The sequence below is a fragment of the Onychostoma macrolepis genome, chromosome 07 (assembly GCF_012432095.1).
Source record: "Onychostoma macrolepis isolate SWU-2019 chromosome 07, ASM1243209v1, whole genome shotgun sequence".
NCBI classification, from domain to species: Eukaryota; Metazoa; Chordata; class Actinopteri; order Cypriniformes; family Cyprinidae; genus Onychostoma; species Onychostoma macrolepis.
Genome location: NC_081161.1, coordinates 27,678,277 through 27,692,775, shown reverse-complemented (window position 1 = coordinate 27,692,775; position 14,499 = coordinate 27,678,277). Strand labels below are relative to the sequence as shown.

The window sequence follows — 14,499 nt, the reverse complement described above, 5'->3', positions numbered from 1 at the left end:
CTCTCAGCTGTGAGTCTCGCTCTCACTCATGTTTCCCAGCTTAAAATGTGAATCACAATCTTCATGAGGAAAAGAACCAGTATGTGTGATGGGTTGTTTCATTCTTCAGCTGTTAAAACCCAGATCCTTTACATTCTTTGCATGAAGATTGCTTAAATTATAAAATTATACCATTTATATGCTAAAATCTCTCACTGAAAAACTTCTATGGATTTTATATGAACATTAAAAGGAAATGGTAAATACCTTGGCAAGGCATGAGTGTACACACAGCAGTCTATTCCAAGTTAATAGTTGACAGCTCAGTCATATACATTCACATAATAGTAGTAGTTTTTTAACCAAGACCAAATGGGGCGCACCAAAATTTAGACATCCTATTTTTTAAGCATTAGCAGCATATCTGCTTCTGCTGATAACCAGGGTATGTAACTTTGTGATTGTCTTTTCTTGCAAGATTCTTGTCTTTAAGTGATACACAAGGGTGTTGGTGTCTGTCGGTTTAAACATTTCCTTTCAAGGAACTGCATGCATCAAGACCACAAAAGATGTGGGATCATTGTAGTAGTCTGTAATTAAGGTTTCCATTTTTGGTTGCCTAAGGCCAGGTCCTTCTGTCGTCCTGCCCAATGCAAGCTAAATGCGTTTGCATTTTTAAGAGACTATAAAATGTATTTGAAAGACTCTTTTGTGTTTACAGTCTTCAAACGCTTATTAGGTGTATTTTACATTTAAATTATACAAAAGTTTGGGGTCAATAATTTTTCAAATGTTAAAAAGTCACTTATGCTCACCAAGGCTGCATTTATTTGATAAAAACTGGAATTTGATCAAATATTGGAATTTAAAAATAGCTGTGGACATCTTTGCATTTTGTGTTTGAACAATAATTAACTAACAAAATAAATGAATAAAAAAGCAAAACAACTGTTTACAGTTTTAAAATATTTTAAAATGTAATTTATTCTGGTTATGACAATGCTGTATTTTCAGCAGCAATTTATACAGTCTTCAGTGTCACATGATCCTTCAAAAATCATTCTAATATGCAGATTTGGTGATAATGGTAATATATAGTACAGTATGGTAATAATGGTACATACATTGTAGTAGGGATTGTTACTTTGACATTTTAACTAGGTGTAAAACTACATTTAGACTTATTTGTAGATTTAACATTTGTAGATAGTGTAAAGCAAAAGAGCTGTAAAAAAGTTTAGCATAGGGACCAATTCTCACTATTAACGAATTGCTTATTAACATACCTGTTATTAACATATTGGCTGTTTATTAGAACTGATAAAGCATAAATTCTGCATGACCATATTCTACATCCCTAATCCTACCCAATACCTAAACTTAACAACTACCTTATTAACTATTAATAAGCAGCAAAACAGGAGTTTATCGAGGTAAAAGTTGTAGTTAAAGTGCCCCCTAAAGTGCGTATAATAGTACGCCAAATAAAAACGAAAACTCGTGGCATTGATACGCAAAAATGGACTTTGGCGTGTCTATGCTACGTAATGGGTAGGATTAGGGTTGTGGTGTAGATGCTTATCATATGTACACGAAAACTGCGTATCATATGCACGCCAACAAATTTCGGATCATATGCACGCCAAAAATGCGCGTAGCATAGACACGCCAAAGTCCATTTTTGCATATCAATACCATGAGTTTTAGTTGTTTTTTTTTGTTTGTTTTTTTTGGCGTAATATTTATACGTATTTTCATGAGACCGGGTTCGTAATGAAAGGTTCATATTTTGGTTTTGGGAGTCCCCAACAACAGGTTGACATCCATGCAAGGTCAAAAAAAACTCTTTCATTGTCTTATAATGCATTTATTATTATTATTTTTTTTTTACCTTACTTGCTCAAAGACTCCCAAACGATTCGCTCAACGATTAATTTTTCCAATCCCTTCCTTTGCGTGACGCTAATCTGTGGTGATTGGTCCTATTGGTCTCATTTTCATTTCATGCCTGTAATGCCTGATAAAGCAGGGTTTGTTAGCTGCTTTGTGTACAGCGTTACAAAAGCGGCACCTAGTGGCAAATAATTAATTTGCATTTTCATTCAGACCAACGCGAAAAGACCAACAAGTGGGTGGGCAATATGCTAATGTTTCATGTTGACATCAACACGAAACGGCTTGGGATTCGTTTTAAAAATGTAATTTCATTCACTTAGAGCTATGTTACACACTGCATGAAAGGTAATTAAAATAAAGTGTGAGCAAAAAAAATAAAAAAATAAAAAATAAAATAAAATAAAATAAAATAAAATAAAATAAAATAAAATAAAATAAAATAAAATAAAATAAAATAAATTAAATTAAATTAAATTCATTGATCTCCTTGTATTTAAGTTTTCATAATCTACACACACTTCACAACAGGTCACACATGGGTGATGTGTATGTCACACACAGATCTGAAAGCCGTTGACCAGCTGTGGGCTCACTCCCACCTGTCTCAGTTTGAAAGAGAAAACACCACGATGAGCCAGGTACCCAGTGTTGTATTCACTGAACAAAAGTTGATGGTCATGAATAATGAATACCCAATACAATTGAAGAGACAAGGCAAAATCAGTTATTGATTCATCAGAATTAAAATACTGATGTTGTCAGTGTTATCTGCATATAAAGTACAAATGCCTATAACACCAAGGCCATACTGTAAATGTGTTTTTAATAGAGCTTTTTTTCTTTTACACAGAGCTGCTGCTTCTTACACAATCAGACAGGAAAACCTGACAGCTAATATCTTCACAACTGTGCATTGTGCCTCAGGTGCCCTCTTATGCCAGAGGTTTTCATGCAGCTCTCATTGGATACCATATGCTTTGCCTCAAGCCATACAGCTAACATATGGTCTCTTTATACAAGCAAAAATAAAAAATAAAAAAAATAAAATGCAATTATAGTTTGAAGCAACTAGATAAAATCAAATCCCCCTGGCCTCTGTTTCTATGTAAAAACTGAAACTTAATACTGTTTTTTTTCAAGCTATACTGTAAGAAAAACTAACATGCTAACATGCATGGACCAGTTTAGACACGTTACAATATTTTGTCTGTATCCTCTTGTACATTTTAATATCTTGCACTAGCAGCTATGAAAGTTGACTCAGTACAAAATGAAATCATAGCCAACACCTTTAACATTGATAAGTAAAGTTGCAGTTTTAAGTAAAAATGCAGTCATTATTTTGTTGTTATTATATTTACAATATTTGTAGCGTTTTCAGTTGCACTGATTGAACCATTAGGTCCCAGTAAAGCAAGTATCTCAGATTGGGCCCTGTCTATGTATAATGACATAAATTCTGAAGATTTTTGTTAGTTATTGCAGCTTCTCTAGTTCCAGTAGTTTTAAAAACAGAGCTGCTGACTGTGGTGTGTTGCTTCAGGGCTTCTGTCCAAGCACATAACTGCTGACACTTGTGCAGCTTCACTGTTACGAGATGTGTTATTGTCATTCTCACAGTCTTCAGTAACGCAGTATCACTCCAGAATACAGAGTGAAATATTGTTTTTGAGTGGGAAGAGAAATAATTGCTCATAATACTTGTATATTAATATTATATATTATATAATTAAATCTAAGTGTAATGTAGTCTTTATTCTCAAATGTAGATCAAAGTGCAATTTAAACTATTGCACAGTAGATGTCGCTAATGTTCTTCTATTAAAGTCCACACTTAAATATTGTCTACTTCCTCCAGCAACCACAAGAGGGCGATGATTGTGTTTAATGTACCGTAACATTGAAGTGTGACACACTCATAATTACATAAATATAGATACAATCACATTTCTTATCATTTTTTTAATAGAAACATTATCTTAAATTCTGTATCTCACTGGACCTAATTCAATTGCTTTTTTGAGGCTGATTTTATAAAGTGCAGATTCCCAGGAAGTACATAGGCTTCCAGACTGTAGTCTGCTGAGGCCCATCAGTTCTGTGCTCCTACAAAAGTGAGAAAAACATGTCCTATTTTTCCAATTCCTTAATCACCCAGTCACCTAAATTACTTTATCCTGCATCTGCAGTCTTCAAACTCTCTTCTCAAGTCACACGGCTTTGCCCTATTGATACCCTGATCTGTAGCCCTATTGATACCCATCTAAGCAGTCACTTTCACTGACTGAGTGTTTTTGACTGAGAGCCAAACAAAACCAAAATAAATCTGCTAGAGTTCCTCTTCAAGCAGATTTACAGACTAGCATTGTCTAAGAGTCTTAAGAGTGTCTTTAATAACCGTTCAGGGATAAAACATACTTATAATAAAGGACTAAAGAGGACTAAGGTATCTCAGAAGCTGTATTAACATACGTCATGTGTGTGTGTAGAGGACCGCTGTGCTTACATTACAAATTCTGGGTAATATTACTTTTTAAATAATACCTTAAGAAAAAGAGAGAAGACTACTGACACAAAGGCCATGTTTACACTTAGTATTAAGATCAGTATAGGTTGATCCAGAATGGCCGTTAAAGAACGCATGGCCTTATATATCACCGAAACCACAGAGTTTCTCTCCAGGCATCCTTGGACTTTAATGTAAACACACACATCATGATATTGCCAGCAGCATTTTGTCAATTATTTTAAAGCAGTACCATGAGCTTCACATGGTGTCAAACATACAGAAGAAGTTCCATCTAGTCTTGTGCTTGTTTATACAGTACAAGTGCACTTTTTGAGGGGACATCCATCTGCAGTGGTCATTAAAAGTGTACAAGCATGCAATAGGGTTATGTGTTCATTGTCTTGAATGTCACTGTAATAATGTCTATCTATATTATGTAACATACCATGCATTAATCAAAAAAGCTAAGCAGGGTTGAACCTGGTCAGTACCTGGATGAGACGCCCCAGTATAGTGACGGGGACATTATACTGTCAAAAAGCACCGTCTTTGGGATGAGACGGTAAACCGAGGTCCGGACTCCCTGTGGTCATTAAAAAAATCCCATGGCACTTCTTGTAAAGAGTAGGGGTGTAACCCTGGTGTCCTGGCCAAATTGCCGCCACTGACCCTTGTCAATCATGGCCTCCTAATAATCCCCATCCACTTGATTGGCTCTATCTCTCTCTCCTCTCCACCTGTAGCTGGTGTGAGTGCACTGGCGCCGTTGTCCTGTGGCTGCCGTCACATCATCCAGGTGGATGCTGCACACTGGTGGTGGTTGAGGCGAGGTCCCCCCATATGATTGTAAAGCACTCTGGGTGTACAGCAATGCACAATAAAGCACTATATATAAATGCATCATTCATTCATTCAAAAATGTTCATTAACTGAAACAATGAGTGATAATAGGGTATTCAAAGTGATTTCTGTCGTTTTGACAAACCGTAAATATCGTATCTACCTGCTTTAGAAACATTCCCCATAGTGGACTTCAATAGTACCCAACAGGGTAAAGGTCTAAATTGTCAAAGGGCTCTACATGATCCCAGCCAAGGAATAAGGGTCTTATCTATGACAAAACGATCTGTCATTAAACTTCAGCCTATTGTACGTCATGTGTGACCTTTCCAGTGTGACTATGTAATGCATGAGGTCGAGCTAGTACAAGACAAGCATTTGTGGTTAAAAAGTGTATATATTTATTTATTTATTTTTTAATTGACCAAACTTTTTGCTGGATAAGACCCTTATTCCTCGGCTGGGATCATGTAGAACATAATTTTTATTTTGGAAATGAACTAATCCTTTAAGCAATTGACTTGTCGCCTTGCTGCCTTATCAGTCAATGACTTTGCTGGCAGCGTGCATGAAGTTACCTCCTGAAGCTGATTTCGAAAAGGCTTCTGAGGTAGCATAATGGTCTAATGGTCAAAACAGAGAGCGCTTTGGTGATAGCTATGTGTATATTTAATTACATATAATTAAATATTGCAATAAAAGTTCAAAAACATGCAATTATGCAATCTGACCACCAACCTTCAGGCCTTTTTTTCCCAGCTGTCATGAAACCAAACACACAGGATAGTGCCTGTATAATATAGGCAGCAAAGAATACAAAACTCAGTAGACAGGATTTGACACAAATAAATTGTAGCATTTGCAAGTGGTTCGTACCACTTTTTCAGCTTTCTAATGCAGTCAGGGTAAAGGTGCGATAATCACAACTAATAATTATTATAAACATTTTAATATATTATATTCAAACATAACGTGTTAGTATCGAGTTCCACAAGTTTTAAATTCCTTTAGTATACAAATATTACATTTTGAATATTGCTTTGTCCTTTTGAGGCATATTTCCTTGCAATATAATTTTGTACTTAAGTTCCTCACAGTTTTTATGCACTACACTGCACCAGAAGCTGCAGTGCCCGCTGAAGCAAAATGTTCATACCAGGTGTAAACAGGACCAAAACGAGCAGCTCTACCCTGTAGTACAGACATGATAACAGCATAACTTGCTTCTCTTGTGGTCTACAACAAAACTGAAGCAACCTAGACGTGTCTGGACAAAGACAGAAAAATTCAAGAAAAAACACATATGAAGGTACAGTATGTAGAGTGAGAAGAAATGCAATGAATCACTTCAGAATTACATAAGCACGGAAAATATATTTTCTTTGCTTTCTCTGTTGTGTGTCTCTGTTTGTCCCTTAAGCCTGAAGGGGTGAAGATATCATCTGAACCAGTCCACCGCCACTGTGGTCCCTGACATCCAGACTCCAGCCAGTTCTCTGTTTGTTTTCCTTTAATGTTGATGGATTATTCGCATGGGGAAATAATCCCTGTGATGTCGCATCACATTTGCTGATGTTTGAAGATGATTATGTAATGATATGCAATGTGATTTAGGCATCTGATAACAGAAGTGATTGCCATTCCACTTTGTTCAAATCTCCTAAGAAAAGACCATCATTTTGGATTGATTGCTCTAATGCTAGTGGTGGACTTGGTAAAATACATTCCTACCATCTTTCAAGTGACTCAAAGGAAACTGATTCTGAGAAAGATTTAAAACAGAGAAGAAATAAAAGAGATGAGATGGAGAGATCATGAGAAAGTGAATGCAAAATGAATGTGCTGTTTCTTTTTTCTGCAAAGACACAATGGGCATTTGAGAGTACTGTATTAACATTTAAGACCATGTTCAAAGGCAAAAATAGAGATACACCTTTTGATGGTTGATTAAGTCAAATGTAGAAAATCTGATTCTGGCAGCAAGAATGTAGCAAGTGAATATGTACGTTTAAAATTGGTTTTGTGTGTATAAGTGAACTCAAGAGTTAAATTAACAAAATGAAGCGCACCCCAAAAGGACCATTGAATGGCCTCTTTCAAAAAACCCCACTCATTTCCCATGGCTTAATCTGGAAATCAGTGAATCTATAATTACTACTGTCGAGTTTACTTTGTGATATAATTGATTTACTTGAAAGCCTCTTTGCTGTTACTACTAAATGCATAACCAAACTGGACAGTCAGAGGAGATATTGACATTTACACAACCTTTCAAACCTGAGGAGATATACTTGGCCTAGTTTAGTTTTAGTTGTCACAATTAAGAATATTTACAGAAACATTGATAAAACTTTTTGGATTCTACTGACGAGTTGATGCTTCCCCTTTAAACTGACTCACACACACAGGTTTTGGAGGAGTTCTCTGTTATTTGGGGAACATCCTCCATGCTGTCAGTCCCACTGTTTGTTTTGGCTCCTGAGGGCTTCCTGAATCAAATGTGTCTCAGGTTTGGAACAAGAACATAAGTCTGGAAACAGTGTTTGTCTCTTCTTAAGGTATTACGATGGAAAAAGTATCTTACAAATACAATGGATGTTTTGTGTTTAGTTTAATTTACTTCTAGTAAGCTTGATTTGTCTGTGATCTCTTGACTTATTTTGACACCAAACTGCAAGATAGTAACAGTTTTTGTTAATGTTGAAAAGTGTGCTGTTAATAGATAAATTGATATTTCATAAACATTCTTGACCAATTGAACTTTCACCCATTTTTGTTTCTTAATCGCGTGTATTCACTTACGTGAGAGACACGTGTCATGCCTGATGGCAATTGCCCACAATAACCTTGGGAAAAATACTGCTTATATCTCATTTCCTCTTGAGTCAATGCCATGCACTGTTGATACAAAAACATTTCAAAGCCAACCCCCACACACACACACTCTTTCCATCTGTAATACAACTTGGGTTAGTAATACACTAAAACTAAAACAGTGATGACATATCCTTGACACTTAAGATATGTCAACAGGCCCTCACAGCAGACAAAACACTAAACATCTGTCCTGGAAGCATGCGTGCTATGTAGTTTTAAACAAACCTATGCAGTTTTGTAGCTGCTGCCATTCACTGGCAAACAGCAAGAGTGCTTCCATGTCAAACACTGGTCTAGTGTGAGAATGACTAGACGTCGTACTCCCCCAGTGCTGTGACCTGGCGGATTTCCTTCTGCATTTGTGAGGCAGTTTTGAAGCAATATCAAAATAACCCCCACTGAACAGACCAAGATAGAACATGTTATCAGACTAAACAACTGATAGGAATGTGTGATTGTTGCCTTTGGACATTCTGAACTACCAGAACGTCTTCATGAAAAGCTTTACAAAAGGCTTTCTGATATAATGGACATATAACATTTTGTATATCTAAAGCTATAAATTCTAAATTGAAATATTTCTCTTTTTTGAGTTTGCAGTTTGCAGTTAGCCCCATAGCTTAGCATACACTGTAAAAAGTGATAAGTTGACTTAACTTAAAAAAATTGAGGAAACCCGTTGCCTTAAAATTTTTAAGTAAATGATAATTTAAAAAATAAGTTAAGTGAATTGTCAAGTTTGCTTAACTTTTAAAAAAAAAAATATTATTTACTTAATAATTTTAAGGCAACGGGTTTCCTCAATGTTTTTAAGTTAAGTCAACTTATCACTTCTTACAGTGTACCGCAGTTTATTTTAAACCATGCATTATGTTGCAATTCCTGATGATGTTAACGGCCAACTGAGTTTTATTTATTTGACTAAGCCATTTTTTTTTTACATTTGGCGAGTGTTAATTCTTGACCCTTCTTTTAAGAAAATATGGGAAGATGGGAAAGTAGTTGTAAAGATTATTGCCCAATCCCATGTGTAGCAGTATAATATTTTGCATCAAAGATAATTTAATCCACTATTTTACTTCTGAAGTAATTAGGGAAGATTGATCAGATAGAAAATTTGTTTTTGTACACTCCTAAGATGAACACGAGTTCTTATGAGTGCCACTGTGTATCTCCTTTAGCTGGAGACTCAAAATTTCATTTGGAACCGGATTACATGGATTGAATGTATTAAAGTGATTTATGTCCAGGCATTCTCGGACAGATGATTGCAATCTTTAAAAAAAAAAAATCATAATAAAGACTATAACCCATGGCTTTACTTTGTCAAATTCAGATACCCTGATGCACAGTGACGGTGCATCATTTTCCATAGATTATTATGTCTAACTGTAAGTTTTTTTTTTTTTTTTTTGGCTATACCTACTGTGGTAACTGTGGTCTGTGGTAACCACAGTATGACAACTAGACAAATGTTTAAGCATCTTTTCTCCAAATAACTAACTGAATGCACCATTGCTCCTAGAATGTTATTTATAGTGCAGTGTTATGAGAGTCCAATTAGTCGTAGATTTTGGTTTAGTCCACAAAGTCTGTACTCAGTGCCAGTCTCTCTTCATGTCTCCTTTTTAAGCCTCAGTGGGAGTCTATTTGATGACAAGTGTGCTTCTGTGCTGTCGTGTTTTATTAGGGCAGAAAAACAAGTTTGATTGAGTGTGCTTCTCCATTAACCATGTAACAAAAACACCCACCTCAATGTTCACAACTTCATTTAGGCCTGTGTGTGTATGAACATACATGAGTGTCTCACATTTGAACATCAAGATACGACAATTCTCTGTCTCTGTTTCTGCCTGTCTCTCTCTATTATTTCAAATTTTGATCCTATTTTTTCTACCAGTTTACAACTGCCAATTACTTACACACCAGGGAGTCCTTGAGACAGGAAAATTCCCACAGTAATACGGGGGTTTTGATGTTATCAGTCAGAACTTACATCTTTGAAAAGTCTTCTGTCTCTGCTTTTAACTTGCGTAATCTCTGCCTCTTCTTTGCTCTCCTACACTCTCCAGGAACCAATGATTGCATCCTGTACGGAGAGAGTAATATCCTAGTATTACCACAGCTTTCTTTCAGCAGATATTTAAACTTTGTGAGAACCCATTTTCAAATGTGCAAAATGTATTTCAATAATAAAAACTTATTCAAATGTGTCTACTCTGTATGTTTCCAAAATTTTCCACAGGGTTATTTTCATTAGCTAGCTAAATAAAAAAAAAAAATAAATAAAAAAAAAATAATAAAATAATAAAATAAAATAAAATAAAATAAAATAATAAAGCTTATATTTTAGTTGCTATGAAAGCATTTTTCATTTTTGTTTAGTTAAAGTTGAAGTATTAAAATAGCTCAAACTAAATAAAATGTATAGGCATGTATAAAAATATTTTAATAATACTTACAAAAACACAACTAACTTTAACTAAAATATAAAAATATAAAAATAAAATGTAATTCAGAATATTATCAAAAACTATAATAGTATACAGTATATACAGTATACTATAATATTACTGATTTGAAATACTTGGAGCATAATGGCCCACAGCTTATTCCATCTATGAACTGCCGACTTAGTAAGTTATAACATTTGCATGGTTAGAGACCAAGATAGTTTTTATTTTACATGTCAGTTAGGGGCAGCTGTATCTGAAGTTGTGATACCATGATTTGAGAATAGTACGTGGAATTATATTAGTCAATAATTGTACAGCAAAACTATTTCATGTAGAGTTAATGTTGAGATAATTATAATTGCATATCAATAAATATTTATTTAGATTTTTAGAACATTATCAGACATAAAAAAAAGAGTTCAGAATGTACATTCAACTAAATGCCTCAAACACACTGTGAGTATCTACTGCTCATTTTGTGAGCAATATGTATCAAGCCAACAATGAACGAGCTGTGAATGGTCCGCAGGAGGAGGTTTGAGAACTTTGTGCCAGGGATGACTGTCTGAAGTCATAAAAGTTTTGGTGTTTGAGGGAGTAAACAGGAAACACAGTTGAACATCACCACCAATCTTTGCCCGAGAGAGCGGAACAGAATCATGGCAGAAAGGAATGGTGGGTAATTAAATGCACCCTCAGCGGCCGCAGTCGCTATTACTGTAAATTCCTCAGTGTGCAGCGGCTGCAGCATGTGCTGAAATGAACCATACAATATTAATTAAAGCCTGAGCAACACAGAGGCTAATTTCATAGCCAGCATTTTATGTATCCTAAATATACACAATTTAATAATGTTTTTACACTGTTTGCATAGTTTTACAAAATCCACAAACTAGTGGGAATGGAAAAAATGCACAAACTAGTTTTTAATTTTTTTCTTTTTTACTGATAACAAATAATTTAAATAATAATAATAAAAATAATAGAATCTGTTACAATAAAAATATTAATAATTAAATATTTAATTATTATAATAACAAGTAGTATTATTATTATTAATCATCATCATCATTTGTATGAATATAAATCAACCTCTGGTGCATAAAAGTTAGATACCTTTAGTACTTAAAGTTGTGTGTTTGCATGCATATACAGTTTTGCAGGAGACAAAATATATAACATTCAGATTGTAAATTACTTCATACATATTTAGCTTTTTCTTTTTTTTTTTTCTTTATGTGGGCTTCGGGGAAAAAAGTAATAGTGCATCCATTGTTTTGAATTTCTCCAGAAAACAACAAGGCTTATCTGGGAGCTGCAGTCCTACACATGCAACATATTTGGCCCACTGCACTGGAAACTAAATGGAATATTAGAATCTAACGGAAAACAAAATTCCATATCCCTGTTGTTCCTCAGAATCAGTTATCTGCAATCAACACTGCAAAGGTAACTGACTGATCTACCCTCGCTGGACTATGGAGTCCATACTTTTACTCTCTGGCACAGCAAACAAAAATAACCACTGGGAATGTTTACTCTACTGAAGAAGACCATTGATTCCTGGCTTCCTCTGTTACACCCCAAATAGTCCCTGTTAAGGGAGGAAATGCCCTGCAGTGACCCTGTTTTCTAACATTTAGAGATGTAGCGAAAAGCCATAGCACTGGAAGATGTTATTCAAAAGTGAAAACAGTAATTCAGAAATCGAACACCAAGTTCAGCTGGACCTGCGGCCGACTGTTTGATGGTAGAAAGGAAGGAAAAAACATACCACTTATCAGGATAATGCACCTGGGTTATCATATAACATCTCATTTTTAATTAAGCCTCATTAAAATTTTCTTGTAGTGACAGATGCTCACACTCAATGCCATATTATATTATTCCAAAAAAAATGCTCACATGGACTGTAAGTGCCGCATGTTAAGGTGATCATTTGTTAGTGGTGCTTATATCGAAAATTAACTTACAGTCCTTGTGATAAACTGCAATCTGTGTAATTAAAAATAATGAGACGGATTACTGGAAGATGATCTACCGCTATGGAACGTTTCTTGTTGTCAGCAGAGTTTTTCATCTTGGCTTTTGCTAAATGTTGAATTAATCTTCTTCGGACAACAACACGCTCTCTGTCTCATTTGCCGGATTTAGGTCTTCTCTGGCTGTCGACAGAAAGTATAGATTTTATCAATTCGGTCACATGGATTAATCTTCAGCAATTGGATTACAAGGAGAAAGCAAGGCCCTCAGTATGAAGAGAACCAAAAAACCTCTTTAATTGCATTACAGCTGCAGAGAGCCTGCAATTAGCCCGCTGTCTGTGGAGAGCCAGCTTGACTTTTATTGGCTAAGCAAATTTGATGAAAGTTTGTGGTTTTGACCTTTTTGGTGCATTAAGCAAGAACACAGGGCAGACCACAACAGATAAGATGAATAAGAGTGGGGGAAGAGGAGAGAGTGAAAGACATAAGCTGAAGGAAAGAGGCAGGGAGAAAGTGTTATCAGTGCTGAATATCTTCCTATATCAGGAGAGCTGGGAGAACAGAGTGCGGAAATTCAGAACAGGTCATCTCTCTCTCATCAGCGAAGGATACACAGACCGGAATAACTGAGTTTAGGAGGATGGCCGAACCACAAATAAAATAAAACACAAGATGTCCTGCAGCTGCATTCATATAACTTATCCTCAGTTTATATACAGTAGTCTTATCCTGGGAAATACTACGCTAGACATCCTAAAGATCCAGTCTCCGCTAATTAAGTTGCTGTAATTGCTTTATTATAATTAATAGAAATTCATCAAACAAACTTACTGTACTGTTCATATCTCTTTCAACCATCAGCATACTTTTAAATTATTATTTGCATTAAAAATGCAAAAGGTCTGGTTTCTCTCATAACAAACAAACTGAGGAGGTCACAAAGGATTTTTAAGGGCAAATATTATAAAAGAAAAAAAGAACGCTAATTATTTTTAGCCAGAAAGTCAATAAGCTTCCAATAAATTGTCTTTAAAATATTTGAGTCAAATTTAGTCAGCATGTTGCAGCTAGAGATCATCTTTGAAGAGTGTTAATCTTTTTTAAAAAAAAAATTTGTTTTTGTTTTTTGCAATTACCCACATACATTTTCAATATTATTGCTTTACTGACTCATGCAGTCTCTGTTCATTATACATGAGTATCAGTCTATACTGTTTGCCTAATGTGATTTGGAAAATCTCAGTCCTGATTCCTGAAAAGCAATTATACAGTAATCTGGCAGACTCCACTCTCAGCGACCTTATTTACACACACAGACACTACAGGGGAGAGTTAAAGCATTGGTGACCCATTAACTTTGCTTGTTAAGTACACATTGTGAGAGGTGGAGTGACCTTTCACCTCCAGTCATCCTGAACTGTGGCATTCCAATACAGTTTATAGTTTGATTAGAGTTTTTACTCTGAATACACTGATATTGTTGGTTCTTTGAGTTTTCATGTAAAATAATGTTTTTCCTGTCTCTTCCAGTCTGCGTCCAGAAGCTTGTCATTTTCACTCCTTCATTCATTATTTTCTCTCCCAAGATTAGACAAACTGAAGCAGAATAAAGCCTCTAATCTCCTTTCAGGCAATTAATTCCTGCTGTCCCCTGCACATGTAGTCTGTCTGTCTTTCAGACTAATTGGCGTCGTTCCCTTATTTTTTGTCTTTCGGCAATTTTTCTTTATAAGCAAATCATTAAAACCTTTTATTTTCTCAATACCAGGTCAAGGGTACATTGTTTCATTTGTTCTGTAGGATTACATATTGTGTGCTGAGAGTCTGAGAAAAGAGAAAAAAAATGAATTTTCCTCCCTAACAAAACTGTATGCCCAATTTGTCATAGTGAAATAGAAAAGAATTGAGTTAAAACATTTTGATATTAAAAATACTGACAAGACTGTCTGTTTGTTTA

General features: G+C 35.3%; 1 long non-coding RNA gene across 1 annotated transcript; it reads right to left on the bottom strand.

The window, feature by feature from the left end:
* Positions 1–4,569: 4,569 nt before the first annotated feature.
* Positions 4,570–7,081, bottom strand: LOC131544698 (uncharacterized). The gene is made up of 3 exons (XR_009272193.1): positions 6,381–7,081; positions 5,963–6,014; positions 4,570–5,240 (listed from the first exon to the last, which is right to left on the bottom strand). It is a non-coding gene; the product is annotated as an uncharacterized LOC131544698 (long non-coding RNA).
* Positions 7,082–14,499: the final 7,418 nt, after the last annotated feature.